The sequence below is a fragment of the Phyllobates terribilis genome, unplaced genomic scaffold (assembly GCF_046119375.1).
Source record: "Phyllobates terribilis strain yellow unplaced genomic scaffold, ASM4611937v1 Scaffold_2__4_contigs__length_985480577, whole genome shotgun sequence".
Taxonomy (NCBI): Eukaryota; Metazoa; Chordata; class Amphibia; order Anura; family Dendrobatidae; genus Phyllobates; species Phyllobates terribilis.
In genome coordinates, this window is record NW_027362762.1 from 58,401,251 (window position 1) to 58,418,036 (window position 16,786).

At 40.8% G+C, this 16,786-nt stretch overlaps 1 protein-coding gene across 20 annotated transcripts in view; it reads right to left on the reverse strand.

Moving 5' to 3' along the window:
- The window catches only part of SYTL2 (synaptotagmin like 2), a 106,780-nt gene that overhangs the window by 67,000 nt on the left and 22,994 nt on the right, over positions 1 to 16,786 (reverse strand). Inside the window, exon 1 of one of the 20 annotated variants that reach the window (XM_073661789.1) lies at positions 2,851 to 2,993. The exons of the other annotated variants lie outside the window; for them this stretch is intronic. The gene's annotated coding sequence lies outside the window, so the exon portion shown is untranslated. Of the gene's footprint in view, positions 1 to 2,850; positions 2,994 to 16,786 lie in introns of those variants that run through there. 20 annotated transcript variants of the gene reach the window in all.

Below are 16,786 nucleotides of genomic sequence, written 5' to 3' on the forward strand. Positions count from 1 at the left end.
CACAAGCGTAATATGCTAATATTACACCTGCCAACCCTCCCAAAAATATCCAGGAGTCTTCTGGAATGGTTGTAAAGTCTTCTAGGCACTGCTGAAACCTCCTCGACGCAAGATCTTCATGAAAGAATGCAATGGAGCAAAAAAAAAAAAAAAAAAAGTGGGCACGCAGTGCTCTTCAATATACTGTAGCTTTTTTAGGTGTGGATTGGTGTTTTTTTTTTTTTTTTGCGCTATACAGCCACCACTGAAGTCAATGGAAGCTACATAAAACCCACTGCCTGTTAGCTCCCCCTAGTGGAGGCTACTGGTAGACAGCACTTTATTGTTTGTTTATCTGTCTATATGAGCAGAAGGTACAGAGCTCTGACCGCCTTTCTATTAAAGATATGTGTACCAGTTTGTTGCATCATTTGTGGTATCCAGGCATTGGCGCATCCCTTCATAGCCGCACATGAAGCGTCACATAACATTGCAGAAGTAGCCATCAAGAGCTATTCCAAATGCTTCTCATGCATACTATTAAACTCTCCCAGAATGGAGGAGGCTGTAGAGTAAAAGGAGTGTTCTCCAGAAGAACGGACATATTGCTTCGGCACCACAAAAGCCTTTCCAAAATTACAGCTTCTGGAAGGTTTCTTTTGCCCGATGCAGTTGGCTCTGTCTACTGGTAGAGCATCCAAGCACATTTTGTAGGCAGGTAACAGGGTATAGCCTGAAATAGGCGAGTGGCCCAGCACCTTGATCCCTGAAAGTTGGAAAGTGTGTTTTTATGGTTGCCGGAAAGGACCAAAGTCTGAACCACAAGGCTCTTTGCAAAAGTCAAAAGATCTTCTACACTACCACCGCTTTCCATGCAGGGATAAAAAGGAAATAAACCTTCTAGACCATACATGTCAAACTCTGGCACGTGGGCCAAATTTGGCCCTCAGGGTAATTATATTTGGCCCAGGATGCCATATGGAGGACTATGTAGGGCCCATTATACTGTATGGAGGACTATGTAGGGCCCATTATACTGTATGGAGGACTATGTAGGGCCCATTATACTGTATGGAGGACTATGTGGGAGCCTTTATGCCTTGTGGAGGACTATGTAGGGCCCATTATACTGTATGGAGGACTACGTGGGGATCACCGTTGGGGCATCATACTGTGATGGGGGAGTTGAAGTGGGATACAGTACTCCTATCGTGCATGTGGAGAGTACTAGAAAATTCACTGTGGAGGGGTATCATACAGTTTTACGGGTTGTAATCTTGCTTGTGCACTTCATCTCACAACCAAGAGTGCCTTATACCTCCTCTACACAAGGATATGGTATCATACATTGTTTGAGTGGCACTTTTATTGGCATCATACTTTATGGGGGAAATGAAAGGTCAATCTAGGGGCTTCCATAGGAAGAACGTTCCTTTGTATGGTCAGTGAAGTTTGAGATATGCTCTTTTATGACCCTGCCGAATATTACATTTTTTTTTTTTTTTCTAGGGAACAACGGGGCCCAATTAGAACTTCTGCTATGGGACCCCATGATTTCTATGTATGCCCCTGCACGCGAGGAAATACCGAGTGCTTCAGTCATGCGGTCTGTCTCAAGATCTATTAATTAAATTGTAATTTTTGTTTATGGGACAACCTCTTTAAGTTTGTTTCCATATCAGATTAGAATATAGAATAAGATATGAGATTAGAGATTAGATCTCTCTCTCTATCAAGGTTGGCCCGCGACTTTGACAAAGTTTTTTAATTTTGGCCCTCTGTGTATTTGAGTTTGACATACCTGTTCTAGACCATATTCGCCACTGTTAACCCAATAATGCCAACATAATGTAAATTCTGGCAATAAAAAAAAAAAAAAAAAACTCCCCCCTCTATGGCCCAGTTTGTGAGCGACTGATGGAGGATTGCTCACAACATTGCACCCAAAAACTTCTTCTAGTATCTGTACAATGTCCTATTGGACTGCAGATATACTCCCTAGTCTTTCTTGAAACTTCCAATCTGGTTAACAAAAGGAGAAAAAGATCCATTCCAAGATCTTTCCAAGGAAAAAAACAAAACAAATTCAATTAAGGATGAACTGCAATACCAGATATAGCCTGTAGATAAAAGTGGCACTGTGTAAAAAAAAAAAAAAAAAAAAAAAAAACACAAAACCACAACAATCGTAGACCCAGAAATCCTCCGCAACCGTTTACATTTAGTGTAAAGTAACGGCATGAAGAACAGTTCAAGTGGGGAACACACATTAAAGAGGACCAGTTGCTTGCAATAAATATGCATTTTGTTTTTTTACTTTGTGTAAAAGCTGCTGTTGTCCTATATCCAGCGTGCTTTTTCTTTTGTTTCTGCACCTTACCGTTCCTGAGATACGGCCTCCTCTTCCCTTTATCTCAATCTAGTCTTTTTAGCCAAGTGGGTGTGATCCTCTTTACGGTAATCTTGAGTACCACACCCAGTTGGCCAAGAAGATTAGATATATACAGGTAAAAATGGGTCTATATCTCAGGAACAGAGGTACAAGAAGAAAAGTAAAAAAGGTGCAAAATTCAGGAGAACAACAGCATTTACACCAAGGAAAAAAATATACATATTTACGGCAAGTGTCAGGTTTTCTTTAACGGTTGACAAGTGCCGTAGCATTACATTCTGATGAAGGAATGCAGTAAATTGAAAAAAAAAAAAAAAAAATAGTAACGAACCATTGTTCTAATGTCTACAACTATCTCTGCCAGAAAAAGCAGGAAACGAAGCAAAGAGCATAAAAAGACGTAACAAAAGAAAGGTAGAATGTAAAACAATGGGCAAGAGCCAAGCAGCAGAGGTGGGTGTAACGCGAGAGACACTTACTGAACGGGCCCAGGCAGATGCTCATAGTCCGGATCGGAGGCTGGAATGAAACATTTGGGACATTTCTAGAGAAAACCATACAGGTAAGAAGTGACTCTGCCTGTTCCGGTTTTACAACATTCATTAACTCCACTTTGTAGCTATGCGGTTCCTCTAGAGAAAACAGGTGAGAGAAGTCTAATAGTCTGCCTGTGGCTTTAAGCCATTCCATGAAGATGCCGTCACCTCCCTGTAAAGGGCCAGATACATTCTGTACCGTGATATTATACATGACGCGTTTATAGCTTGTAGATTCTTTCCTTGTTCGTTTCATATGCAAAATTAAAGGGACGATAAACAAAAGGGGGGTGGAAGTGAATTCAAACACTTTTCGCCCCCCCCTTCCCCCCCAAAAAAAATAAGTATGCCTTGTGCAAAATGCTTTCTAACGTTTTGCAACTTTTGGCGCTATCATGACAATTTTGCCAACTTTTTGAAAGCGAAGTGAAATTAGGGGTGAAGGCTAACATACCACTGTTCAAAATCATCATTATTTTAAAAGGGAATCTGTCAGTAGAATCAACCCTCCTAAGCCGTCTATATGGGCCTATATAAGGTCATAGATAGACAAATAAAATGATACCTTGATATCTGCGATCCAATTTCTTATTCAAAAGAAATCCACGTTTTTCTTAAATATGTAAATGAGCTGTTAAGATCTATGGGCTGGACACATCTCCCTGAGAATCTGCCTACAGACCTCATTCTAAATCAAAGTGGGACTTACCAGTGTGAGACATGTAATGACTGACAGTCTGCGCTCCTGATCTACATGTCTCACACTGGTAACGCCTCCTTTCATTTATAATTCGCTCTGGAGGCAGATCCATGTCCAGCCCATAGATCTTAACAGCTCATTTACATATTAAGAAAAACATGGATTTCTCTGGAATAAGACATCGGATCGCAGATATCAAGGTATCATTTTATTCAGCTTCCTACGACCTACATGCTCATATAGACGGCTTAGGATGGTTAATCCTACGTTAAAAGTAGTGTCCCTGACATACGATGAGTGATTAACAGCTGCGGGTGGATCAGAGCTGTTAACCTGTTAAATGCCGCTGTCAATCTCCAACAGTGGTATTTAACATGCACTGGCCAGGAACGCCTCATTTCACGTGCCCATGATCCTGATGGTCTGCTGAAGACCTCTGTGCCAGTCATTATGATACTCCCGTGGAAGCCAGTGTTTAGCTGGCATTCATAGGAGATTGTGATTTTTGCTATACACAGCGCGAACGATTAGACGATCGCAGCTTCAAGTCCCCTAAGGGGACTAATAAATGCAGTAAAAAGTTTAAAAATATGAACACACAATTACTCCGCTTTTGCCCCATTAAAAATAAAACAACCTCTTTACGATCTATGATGCATCAGTAAGTCATTGGTCGCCTCCCTCCCTTTGATGCGGGCTCCGGCATCAAAAAGTTTTTCTATATTATTAAAAAGTTCAAGTCACCCACCTTTTGCCCCATTCAAAATAAAATAAATACATATATTTTAGTAAAATCGCTGAATTCATAAAGTACTGATCGGATTAATTTTTATATTTTGATCAGACAACGAAGTAACTAGAAAAAAAATATATATATCAATTGTCAGAATTATGTTTTTTTGGTCACCACAACATTGCAATAACAGGTGATCAAAACATCATATCTATCCAAAAGTCATATCGGCTAGTCAGCTTGACCATGTAGGGAATATGGCAAATAAAAACAAAAATTCAATATGCACAATGTGTCATAAATTTGACAGATTAAAAAGATGCTTTTTTATTATTTGCACCATCTTAGCGTAAAGCGTTGCATGACCCTTTTAATAAGCTTAAGTCTCGCACATTAGCCTTCAACCGTGCAAAAAACAAAAATAAATATGCAAAAATCGAAACATTTTGACAAGTGGCAAATGATTTATTAGCTGAAAACCATGGACACATTGTCAATCAAACCTGAAAACAACTTACAAAAACTTAAGTGAAAATCTATTGCTCCGTTTTAATCAGTCATTATAGAGCTATGGGGCCTACATCTTTAAATAAACTTACTGCATTGTCAGAGACCACTGAGAAGTTAGTTCCTGCTTGTATATACTGGTTATGGTTTGTTTTCACGGTGAATGTTTTAATATACAAGACGGTGACCGTGGGATCAGATTTATCACCCCAAAAACACAAGGGAGGACTTGGGGGGGGCGGAGGGAAAGCTCATCACAGAGCAAGACACCCGAGGACAGTGTGGGATAAGAGGACTAAAGTACAGGGGATGAAATAAGAACAGGCAAGTCTTCTAGTCTGGCAAGTTCGGCCACAGTAATTAGTGCCACTCTGTGTATATAGAAATCACTAAGTGTAGTGTGTCTCTTAAAGAGACAGAAACCAACATAACTCCTTGCTACCGTTTGTATAGTTGTGTGTGTAGTAGAGTTAAACAGTTTGAATGTCATTGGTTTGTGATGGTTTTCATGTAAAAGGGAACCATATGAGAGTGTTTTGACGTTTTTCTTTATCGACAATGCCTTTGATTTATCTTCCCTGAAAACAAAAACAAGATTGGGGATTCTCTCCACCAACATCATCTGTCAGAAGAAACAGGAGGTCCCCATATACATCACATGCCCTACAGAAATTGGCGGGTTGGGTTGACTTTCATTGTATGTGAAGGAGGCCAATTAATGTTTTTTTTTGTTTTTTTTTTGCATTAAAACATTATGTTCTTCCAGACAGGCTGAAAAGAAAGGACTTCTGCCTCCCAGTTTGATACTTTGGAGGCCCGTTCAGTGCACCTCATCTCGTAGATCACTGATACTCTGAAGTTCGCTGACTAAGGTCCACCATTCAGGACCGGTCTAGAATACAACGCAACTAGAAAAAGCTGTTTCAGTCCTAGAATATCAGTACAATACACACAGAACCCATTGATTTCAGTCGCCACTATGCAATGCTTCATTTCGCCTGCAGTGGTGCTGCAAGGATATTGAGCATTTGGTTCCAGGATCCCCTCCACAAGTCACCACTGATCACCTGCTGAATAGTCATCCTATGATCATAGGACTCTTCAAAAAAAAAAAAAAAAAAAAAGGGAATTGTCTGAAGTGACCTAGTGCCATATTACAGGTTTATTCATTCCAAGCAATTTGTGTTCAACATAATGAGAAAAATTTCAACAACTGAAAATAAGTAGTCAAGAAGCACAAACACTCGCTCTGAGTGGAGTAAAATGCCTCTCGGTGAGGCCAGTGAAGTCCTTATTAGGAGGAAAGCAGTTTCTTGGTCTTGCTTTATTGATTTGGAATGCGAGTAGAAAACACGCAGGCATTCCATGTATGTATCACTTTACAAGAGGATTACTGCATCCGCCAACTCACAGGATTCCCACGTTACCCAGCAGACCCCATTCTCCCATTGGGATATTACTGGTTTATAGGCTGTGGTCCATTAATTCCCTTAAAGAAATATATGTTTATCATGTGAGAAGGAGGAAATTATAGTAGTTATATTCTTGTACATAGGGGGCAGTATTATAGTAGTTATATTCTTGTACATAGGGGGCAGTATTATAGTAGTTATATTCTTGTACATAGGGGGCAGTATTATAGTAGTTATATTCTTGTACATAGGGGGCAGTATTATAGTAGTTATATTCATGTACATAGGGGGCAATATTATAGTAGTTATATTCATGTACATAGGGGCAGTATTATAGTAGTTATATTCTTGTACATAGGAGCAGTATTATAGTAGTTATATTCTTGTACATAGGAGCAGTATTATAGTAGTTATATTCTTGTACATGGGAGCAGTATTATAGTAGTTATATTCTTGTATATAGGGGCAGTATTATAGTAGTTATATTCTTGTACATAGGGGGCAATATTGTAGTAGTTATATTCTTGTACATAGGAGCAGTATTATAGTAGTTATATTCTTGTACATAGGAGCAGTATTATAGTAGTTATATTCTTGTACATAGGAGCAGTATTATAGTAGTTATATTCTTGTACATGGGAGCAGTATTATAGTAGTTATATTCTTGTATATAGGGGCAGTATTATAGTAGTTATATTTTATACATATTGGTCTATATTCATACTAGGAAACATAAGGTTCTTGGCCCTTACACGACAGCAGCTAAACTTAAGAGACAGGAGGATTTGTTATATTGGTGGGAAAACGAGAGAAAACATCTGAGCTCAGATGGAAACCATCAGTTTCCTGGCCTGTAGTAGAATTAACATAGGAAACAGTTAAACATCACAGCAGTGAAGCAGGAAACACCCGATCATCATCTACAACTGATCCTTCAACTAAACTGTCTAAAACCAGAACGTTACGGAGATTGGAGACTCAGAATACTGGAAGCAGCATCTTAAAATAGTTAAGAAAGAGCAATCAAAAATGTTTTCCAAATAAGGAATTAGATATAGAAGCACCCAGATGGCCTTTACCCTCGACTCAATATATTACACAATAAATGTAATTTAAAAACAATAAAGAGAACACTTGCACATCAAATAAGGCAGAATTTCAAACTACCAAAAGCAATTATAAATTAGTTTTAGAGCTTTGGTGAAAGTGAAAAGGAACAAAAAGACAACCCCTAAAAAGGGGAACGGTGCAGGTGGTGGCCATAGACAATTTTCTCCTTATCTAGCTTTCCTAGTGTCCTTGTCACTACTGGTAGGATCTGCCGCACCATCAGTCTCGCTCCTCCAAGATGGCACATCAATATGTATTGCCACAAGTAGTTTTGCTGTGTCTCCAAGAATGAAACCAGGATAGGGCAGTAAAAGAGCATCAACTCAACAGCAGGGCTGGGATCCGTTCTCTTGTGTGAGGAGGAGCACAGCCAGAAACCTACAACATGATCTCCAGTGGTCACCAAAAGGTCAGAAACAAACTCCACAATTGTGGCATGAGGGCCCAACATCCTGTAATGTGACCTTTGATCTCAGTCCAGCACCGTGCAGTTCGATTGGCATTCACCAGAGAACACCCGCATTGTCAGGTCCACCATTGGCCCCTCGATAGACGAGAGCAGGTTCACACCAAGAACATCTTACAGACATGAAAGAATCTGGATATGTTGTGGGTAACATTATGCAGCCTGTAACATCATTCAGCATGACCATTTATGTGGCAGTGGTCAGTGATGGTCTGGGAAGACATATCCTTGGAGGACTGCACAAACCTCCACATGATAATCAGTGGTACCCGGACTGCCGTTAGGTACTGGGATGAAATCCTCAAATCCATTGCTAGTCTTTACTCTGGTGCAGTGGTCCCTGGGTTTTTCCTGGTGCAGCACAAAACCCAGCCTCATGTGGCCAGAGTGTGTAGGCATCATCCTGGATGATGAAGGCATTGCAGCCAGAGACCAGCCTCAGACCGGCACCTTTCTTGGCACATCTGGCACAGCCCTTATGCACTACAACCCTTCCTGAAGCCACTGATTCCCTGATCCAGGTCTGGGAGGAGATCCCCCATCTCATCAAGAGCCCAGACAGTTACGCGAGAACCATACACAATACCAAATCACATCATGAGTTGCTGTGATAAGATTTTCATAGAATGTTAGAGTTGGAGGGGACCTCCAGGGTCATAGTGTCCAACCCCCTGCTCAATGTAGGATTCACTAAACCATCTCAGACATGTCTGTCCAGCCTCTGTTTCAAGACTTCCATTGAGGGAGAACTCCCCACCTCTCGTGGCCCCCTGTTCCCCTCATTGATCACCCTCAATGTCAAAGTTTCAGGGATGATTATTTAGGTTTCCAGCCACCATTTATAACGAATCACACAATTTAGGTCAGTAAAGATTTGTCAACTTGAGTATTTCATTCCTTCTGATCCAATGTGCGATTTAAATGTTCCTTTTTTTTCCCCAGCAGTGTATATAGCGGTATTACACAGTCTGTGGCATGTATGAGACATCAGTGTAAATTATAGGAAGAAGTCATGGCAATTGCTTCAGATTAATAGTATATAATTCAATGCTGTCAAAAGTATTTAAAGAGTTGCTCCACTATTTTTATATTGGATGACCAATCCTTAGGATGGGTCATCAGCGTCAGATCGGTGGGGGTTCAACACCCAACACCTCCAACGATCAGCTGTTCTCCAACTGTAGTAGCCACTGCCAGGTGCCGCAGAACCACTGCTACTCATTTGGATAGGGACGGCTCTGCAGTTCCCAGATATGGTCATAAAATAGATGACGGAGCTGTTCTGTGTCGTCACTGGCACCAAAAACAGTTGATTGGTGGGGGCATCAGGTGTCATATCCTAAGTAGAGGTCATCCCTTAATTGTGCCACAGTACCGAGACATGAAAGTGCTACATTAGGTTATCCTAGGTGAGAGATACAGCTCTGCAGTTCTGTTAGTACACAGTCCCAGGTTGGGCAATCAATGGGACACCACAGGTCAAAAGAATGGGGGGGGGGGTCCTCTTCCCTCATTTAAATAGAGGGATGGTCACAAGGGTGCATTATCACGCCATTCATTGCACAGTACTTTTGGTACATAGACCAAAAATAAAAAGATATAAACTGGTTGTGTACCACCACCTCATTCCAATGGAAGATACAGGACCCTCGGTCCATCGATTGGTAGGAGTCCCAGTAGGAGATGGGTGATAAAGGAGTTGGCCAGCTAACAAACTTAAATATTCTGATTCAACCCAATCTTAAGACGACATCTGGACTGGGCTTTAAATTTGCATACAGACATATTAAAAGGGATTGCCCCATGACAATCCCTGTCCATACGCTCCTTTAGGGTACATGGAGGTCAATGAGGATGGGCCCCATGTGGTAGCTACATCCATTAGAGAGCAGTCAGAACTATCTGCTTGAGCCACTTCTGTTTCAGGTTGACTGAGGCCATCCATGATTGTCGACTCATCTGAAGAAAGGCCATGTAATTCTACAGAGCAGTGCCCCTGCTGGGGGAGAGGGGTGATAGGAGTTGGACCGATCAGTTCATCGCTCCTGTTACATCATTTTAAAAGTTTAGACTTTTAGGGCCATTTTCAGGCAATTCCAACGATAACTGATTCATAATTGGGATTCTTTATGAAGACATTGACCCCTTATCTATGCCGTCAACATCGGTACAGCCGCTGAGCTCCGTGACTGGCTAGAGCAGCGACATTTGTTTTGATTGATCGCTTAGATTTACCTGCCCTCGACCTTTTGTTTTGACTTTTATACAATCTACCCCATTTGGGCGTTTTCTGGATACACCTTTAAGATCCATGGCCAAATCCACCACAAGTAAGGGAGTAGTCAAACAGTCCTTAGACCTCCTGTGAATCCACCCTTTGAGTTTCCTACCTTGCCAAAACGATGTCAGAAATGGCCGAGCGACCAATCAGGACGGAAAGAACTTTTGTATTTATTTAACAAGTATTTGTATATAGGGAAAGTCAGCACGGAGACGTGGAAAGCTCATAAGTTCTTTAGACACGCCGACGCATTATATCACATTATTTAATTTTAAAGAAAAATTAATTTTTTTTAAAGAACATTCAAAATTATATCAGGTTTTCGCTGGCCAAGAACCCTTGCAGATCATGTTCTGAAGACGTTCTACAGGTTCTCTGCTTTGAATCATCCCTAGTTAGAAGGTTCCCCAACCCAGCAGCCATGTTTTTTTTCTAATGTTGGATATTCCCTTTAACTCCTTAATGTAAGTATGAAGCCAGTTCAGCAGCCAATCCTGCTTCATACAGGCAGATGCAGACTGTTTTACACAGCTGGAACCCGCAGCGACCAGAGCTTGCTCTGATCACCATTTAGCCACTTAAATGCCACTGTAAATCTCAGACAGCCATCTTCAAATGTCATTGCCAGTAAGTGAGCACAGGCTCTTATCTGATTGGTCACCATTGCAGTCGGGGGGGGGGGGGTCTGCTGAAGGCCCCCATTAACTGTCATCTTGGTCCTTCTGTGAAGATCAGCCATGGAGTGAGCTCCTTAGAGACAGTTTTTCACTTTATACTGCAATACTGAGGTATGTAGTATAGTGAACGAACACTAAAAATTGCAGGTTCAAGTCCCCCAAGAATAACTAAATATAATATCTAAAAAAAAAATTATTTCACTTTCCTCCCTTCCAAACAAATTTAGCAAAACAAAACAAAAAAAAAAAAAAAAAAAAAAACACAATTGAAAAAGCACCCCCCCCCCCCCAACAACATTTGGCATTGCCATGTTTGAGAAGGTCCAATTGAGATATAAAATTAATTTAAAAGTTTATAATAGCTATCAAAATGTTATATTCACCCCAAAAATAGGATCAATAAAAAAAAAATTATATATTATAATCGGGCTCAGAAAATGGCAACAGTATTTTTTCTTTTTACAAATGTCCAATTTTTCCCACCACTAAAAAAATAAAGAAAAAACACTCCAAAATAAAACGAAAATGCAACACTGGGTAAGTTTGGTATTGCAGTAATCAGGTTTAGTCTGGAAACCCTTCACATCGCAAACTTTGTCTGTCTAGAACTTTAAGAGGTTTTGAAGATTGTACAGAAGTACCGAAATCTTAATCTCAACGTCGGTTTATAGGTACAAGCACAAGGGTTTGTTTTTTTTTCATGCAGACCTGTACTTTTTATTGATACCATTCTGATGGATAAAAAAAAAAAAAAAAAAAAAATCAAAGTGACATGTGGCAACCGAAAAACAGCCACTCCGGCATTTAGATTTTTTTTTTTTTTATTTAAATTATTATTATTTTTTTTTACAAGAAATTATGCAAAGATATATTTTTTTAGCCTTTTTTTAGTCCCCCTATGGCAAGCAGGCCGTGAAAATGCTGACATCTAAATAATTAACAACAGCAATCAAAACTCTGGTCCATATAGCTCGCAGCAACGAAATTGTACATCACTGGTTCACTGGTGTTTAAAGGGACGACAGCTTAAAGCCCCAATTTCTGAATCCCTGGCAGTCACGGTTGTCGATTACCCAGCAATCAGATTTTTATCCCACATACAATGAGTAGGGTACGAGTTGATTTATAGGGGATATAGCATCAGACCACGCATCATACATTCATAGCATGTGGAACTTCACATAATGCAGATGAGAACACAACGGCACCCATCTTACTCTACACTTCCTCTGTGATCAGAAAAAAAAAAGAAGGAACCATTCATGCTTTGCATAGTCACATTGAGGTTCTTGTTCACTAATACTAAGCTCCAAATCCCCTGTGTGGACAACTTAGTTGAATTATAAAATCCTACTTTGCCTGCAGCCACCACTAGGGGGAGCTCACTGAACACAATAATAACTTTGTATGCAATGTATACACAGCCTATAATTTATAGAGGCCAGAGTGGAAGTGTCTATGGGGGAAGAAAAAAGTTGATATTTAAAGAAGAAAGCTTTCCAGATTTCTTTCAGCAACTACAATCACTAAAAAAAGTGGTTTCCTACACCGCCTCTGTGCCTTTTCATATTGACTAGCACTATACTAGAGTCGCTCATCCTCCTCTCAGAGCCACTCAGCAGGTTTAGGGAGATCTTTGGTCACGGACGAATCCAGTCACTGTTTTCAGAGGCGCCTTTAGCCTTACATTAACAGGTATGCGGATGCAACAGCGCAGACAATGAGGAGACATTGGTACTTAAACCAACAACTATTTATTCAATTAATACAATTAAAGGGGCGCCTTCGGCACATTAGAGGTTAGCGCAAATGGTGGAGATGAAACAAGTTATGATACAATAAGAATAAAGTAATTCAGATGAACAGGATACTGAGACAATGCCATTTACACAATACAGTACTATTATTACCATTAAATAACGGCTATCGTCAGTGGTAGCTTAGTCTTAATACCCAACCTAAAGGGCGTTACTATCACTACTGGGCCCGTCACAGTCATCACTCTCTAGACAACACAAAACGCCATGCAGGCCCTAACGGGAATCGATACTACTTGCTAGGCCGCAAGTTCCAGATTGATGAGTTACTCGGCCCACTCGTCACACTTCGTTCCCTGAAGCACAGCCCCGGTCCCAACTTTGTACCATACGTCTACACTGGAAGCGATGGCTCACACAAACGTCCCTCCGCAATGGCCTAGTCGTGTCTCTCTCGGCTCAGCTCTCAACTCCTTTACCCTAATCTAATCTCTCATAATGGCAGCTATAAGCCAGCTCGCTGTTGCGCCCATCCGTTCTTCTACAAGTTCTAGCGACAACTCCTCCCCTTCACTGCCCTCTTTGGCCTTTTATATTTACTAACTGCACCACAGCTATCACTTGATCTGGTGTCTTCTCCAATTTCTTCCCCCGAGGGAACTAGCACTTCACTCTTGAGTTCCTACAAATGCAATTCTCACTGCTTTCAGCAAAGTCTTTGACCAGCAGATGGCAGAGTTCACTTGCACACACTGTTAGGCATTAACTGTGTGCGTCTTCTCACTTGTTCATCTAACAGTTACAAGCAGCTTAAGTTTGTGACCAGTACAATACTATCTGCAGCTTCATCTTGAACAGCCCTTTTCTACACTTTGTGTTTCATTATTCTGCTAACAACTCTTCTTGTTCTCTGTGAATAATAATAATAAAAAAAAAAAAAAAAAAAAAAAACACCTTTCCGGTTTAGATCCAGGGGCTGAAGACCTCTACGAACCGAATACTTTACATACAAACTATGTCTTACAAAAGGAGTTTTCACACAATTGTAACTAACCCTCGGCTGTGAAAAGTATTAGGTTAATATGGGCATTCAGCTTCCAAATGTAAAACAAAAAAATAATGTTTCCAGCAAGTAGAGGTCTTGAAAATGTCGTGAATTTAAAACTAAATATGTTAGAAAGTTACACAATTTCATAAAATAATGATTGCATTTTAATTCCCCAAGATCTCTGCATCCTGTTTATAACCAGAAGCCCAAAAACCTGTCTGGACCCACCCAACACTTCTCCCTGATGAGCAATTCTTAGGCTGGAAACAGAGTAGCATACGGCATCGGATGCGATATGCCAATGACCACTCGGCTCCTGCTCTGCTGCGAGTGTGAGCTGAGTGTCTGCTCTAATCCCCTCGCATGAGAGAATAATAGCACAGGTGCCAAGGAGACAGAGAAAGTAATCATCAGTAATTATCTTCTCCATTGCCTGTCTTGGCATATATCGGACTGCACTGGGATGACATCCGAGTGCAGTCCAATATTTCCCACACACCCATAGACTTGTATGTATTGCATCATACCGCGATTGTTCTCTCACGCAGAGTTTGCAGATGTGAGCTGCCCCATAGTATAATACTGGGCCAAGTGCTTTGCGATGTTTTATCGAATAACACTCAGCCCTGTTATACGGTAGTGTGACTGATCTTACAAATGTATCCTGCAGAGATAATCCGGTCAGAAAAAAAAACAAAAACATTGAGAGAACCAATCGCACTTACGTCTTAACAGTTTGCGAATTTGTATCAGTGGCGATAAAATGGTTCAGTCCGGACATCAGACTGTGGCTCACGGAGGATTGTCTAGACTAGAAAGACTTGTTACAAACACTTATTGATAGTTTAGATCAGAATGTGTTCCCATTCACTGACAAGCAAGAAGAAAGCTTGATAATTATGAGGAAAGGATCCACAATGTTTATTAGAAAGTTGCAAAAGGTTTCCATTAAGTCATCAGGGAGCAGAAGGCAAAACTGACACAAAGGACCTGAAAGGGTGAAGTACTACACAGGGGCTCGCTCCAATCCATAACAGTATTCGTTTTGAAATAATTAGTTCTTTAAACAAGAGCAAACAAACTTTCAGGATTTTTTTTTTTTCTCTCCCATATTTCCCCAAGCATTTTTTAATTGCCTCGGGATCGGCCCTTAGACCCCCTCAACGCCACCAATCACTCGATAGACCCCTGAACAGTGTGCAGCTCGGAAGAGACAACAGTGAACAACTATTGATCGAGTGTACAAACAGAGCAGAGTACAGATTCAGGAAAAAGCATAGGAGAGGTCTATGCCTCCCTATTGAATTTGTACTTCACTCTGTGTGCAGATACAGGAGCTGCGCCCCGGCATCCCCTATACTGCACTCAGGGCCAGTTTTAGACAAATTGGGGCCCTGGGCGAAATTCAAAGTGGGGCCCCCAATCCTGAAATATTCCACCAACAACACTGTTAGACATCCTTCACATGTCTGTCTAAAACACGTACGTGTTACAGCAGTACCGGCGTCATTTTATTTTTTTTTTCAAATCAGTGTGTCGTCTGTGTTTTTCCCATATGGATACTTTAAATTAAATTACAAAAGCTTCTCATATACTTTCAATGGTAAACACGAATGGCACACGGATGACATATTTACACGGACCCGTAGACTTGTATTGGCCCTTGTCATCCATGCTGCCAGAAAAACACGGACATGTGCATAGCAGCATAGGTTAAAAAGGGTACATCTGTGAAAAAAAAGTCACACGTACCGGAAACACGGTCACGTGAAGGGGGCCATAGTCAAAGACTAGAAAACATCAAAAAAAAAGTCCTATATGTCCCCCAAACTCCCCTGCTAAATCCCCTCTGGCTTCAGTGCCGATGCTCCGGTGTCCCTGATGGTCATTATTCACTTTGCAGCTATAACAGAAGGTCCGGTCACAAGATCACTGCAGCCAAGTGCTAAGAATGGCAGAGACCCCCGAAGCATCGGTGCTGGAGCCGCAGGGGGATTTATCATTTCATGATAATTATTTTTACGTTGTCAGAAACCCCCTGTAGCGTCTGTTCACACGCACCGTTTTTTTGCTGCGGATTGTTCTGCATCAAAAACCAGAGTGTTGGCAGGAAAAATTCAGCGTTTTTGCTGCCTTTTTCACTTGTATTTTTGTTTCCCATTCATTTGAATAAGGAAAAAAAAAAAACGCTGCAAAAATGCTGAAAGAATTGACGCAACAGATTTATAATAAAAAAAAAAAGTGTCTTCTGGTCTGTGTCTGGTGTGCTGGGATAGTTTGGAATAGTATAATAGACTGCACTATTCCATACAATAGTATATTAAGTCCTGTTCACAATGCCCTTCTGTGGTGCGTCCGGGGGTTATGCCTGAATCCCCCTAAAATAGTATTCACACAAATCCCCGTCGGGGCCACAGACTGCAATGACAGAAGTGGAGTTCAAATGAATGTCATTTGTTTTTTTTCTGAAATTGACCGTCTGATTCATTTTCTTAGGCCACGGCCCCACTATCAGTATTCGGTCAGTATTTTTTCTCAGGAGTGGGAGCCAAAACCAGGAGTGGGTGATAAATGCAGAATTGGTGACTTGTTTCTATTATACCTTTTCTCTGATTGTTCCTCACCTGGTTTTGGCTCCCACTCCTGAGAAAAAATACTGACCAAAATACCATCACAGATGGAATTCATTTGAACTCAATTCCTGTCATTGCAGTCTGTGCCTCCATAGGGGATTCAGGCAGAACCCAATGAGCCGCAGTAAAGAAAAACAGTGTGAACAGGCCCTAATGTAAAATGCAAACATGAGACAAACTGCGCTTAGACTTGATCCCCATTATGGCAACACTACAATTACCGAACTATATATGCAGCACATAACAGATACACATTTTATATATACACACACTTTATACATATATAAAATATACACTATATACTGTATATATACAGACACAGCATGAGCAAACCCATATCAAGTATATACACAGAAATATAGAAAGTTTGCTTACATACATGTACAGCTGATGCATGTATGCAGTATATCATGTAAATATATGTATGTAAGCAAACTATCTATATTTCTGTGTATATACTTGATATATGTGTTTGTACATACAGTATGTGTCTATATATACACAGTATATAGTGTATGCAGGGCAGCACGGTGGCTCAGTGGTTAGCACTGCAGC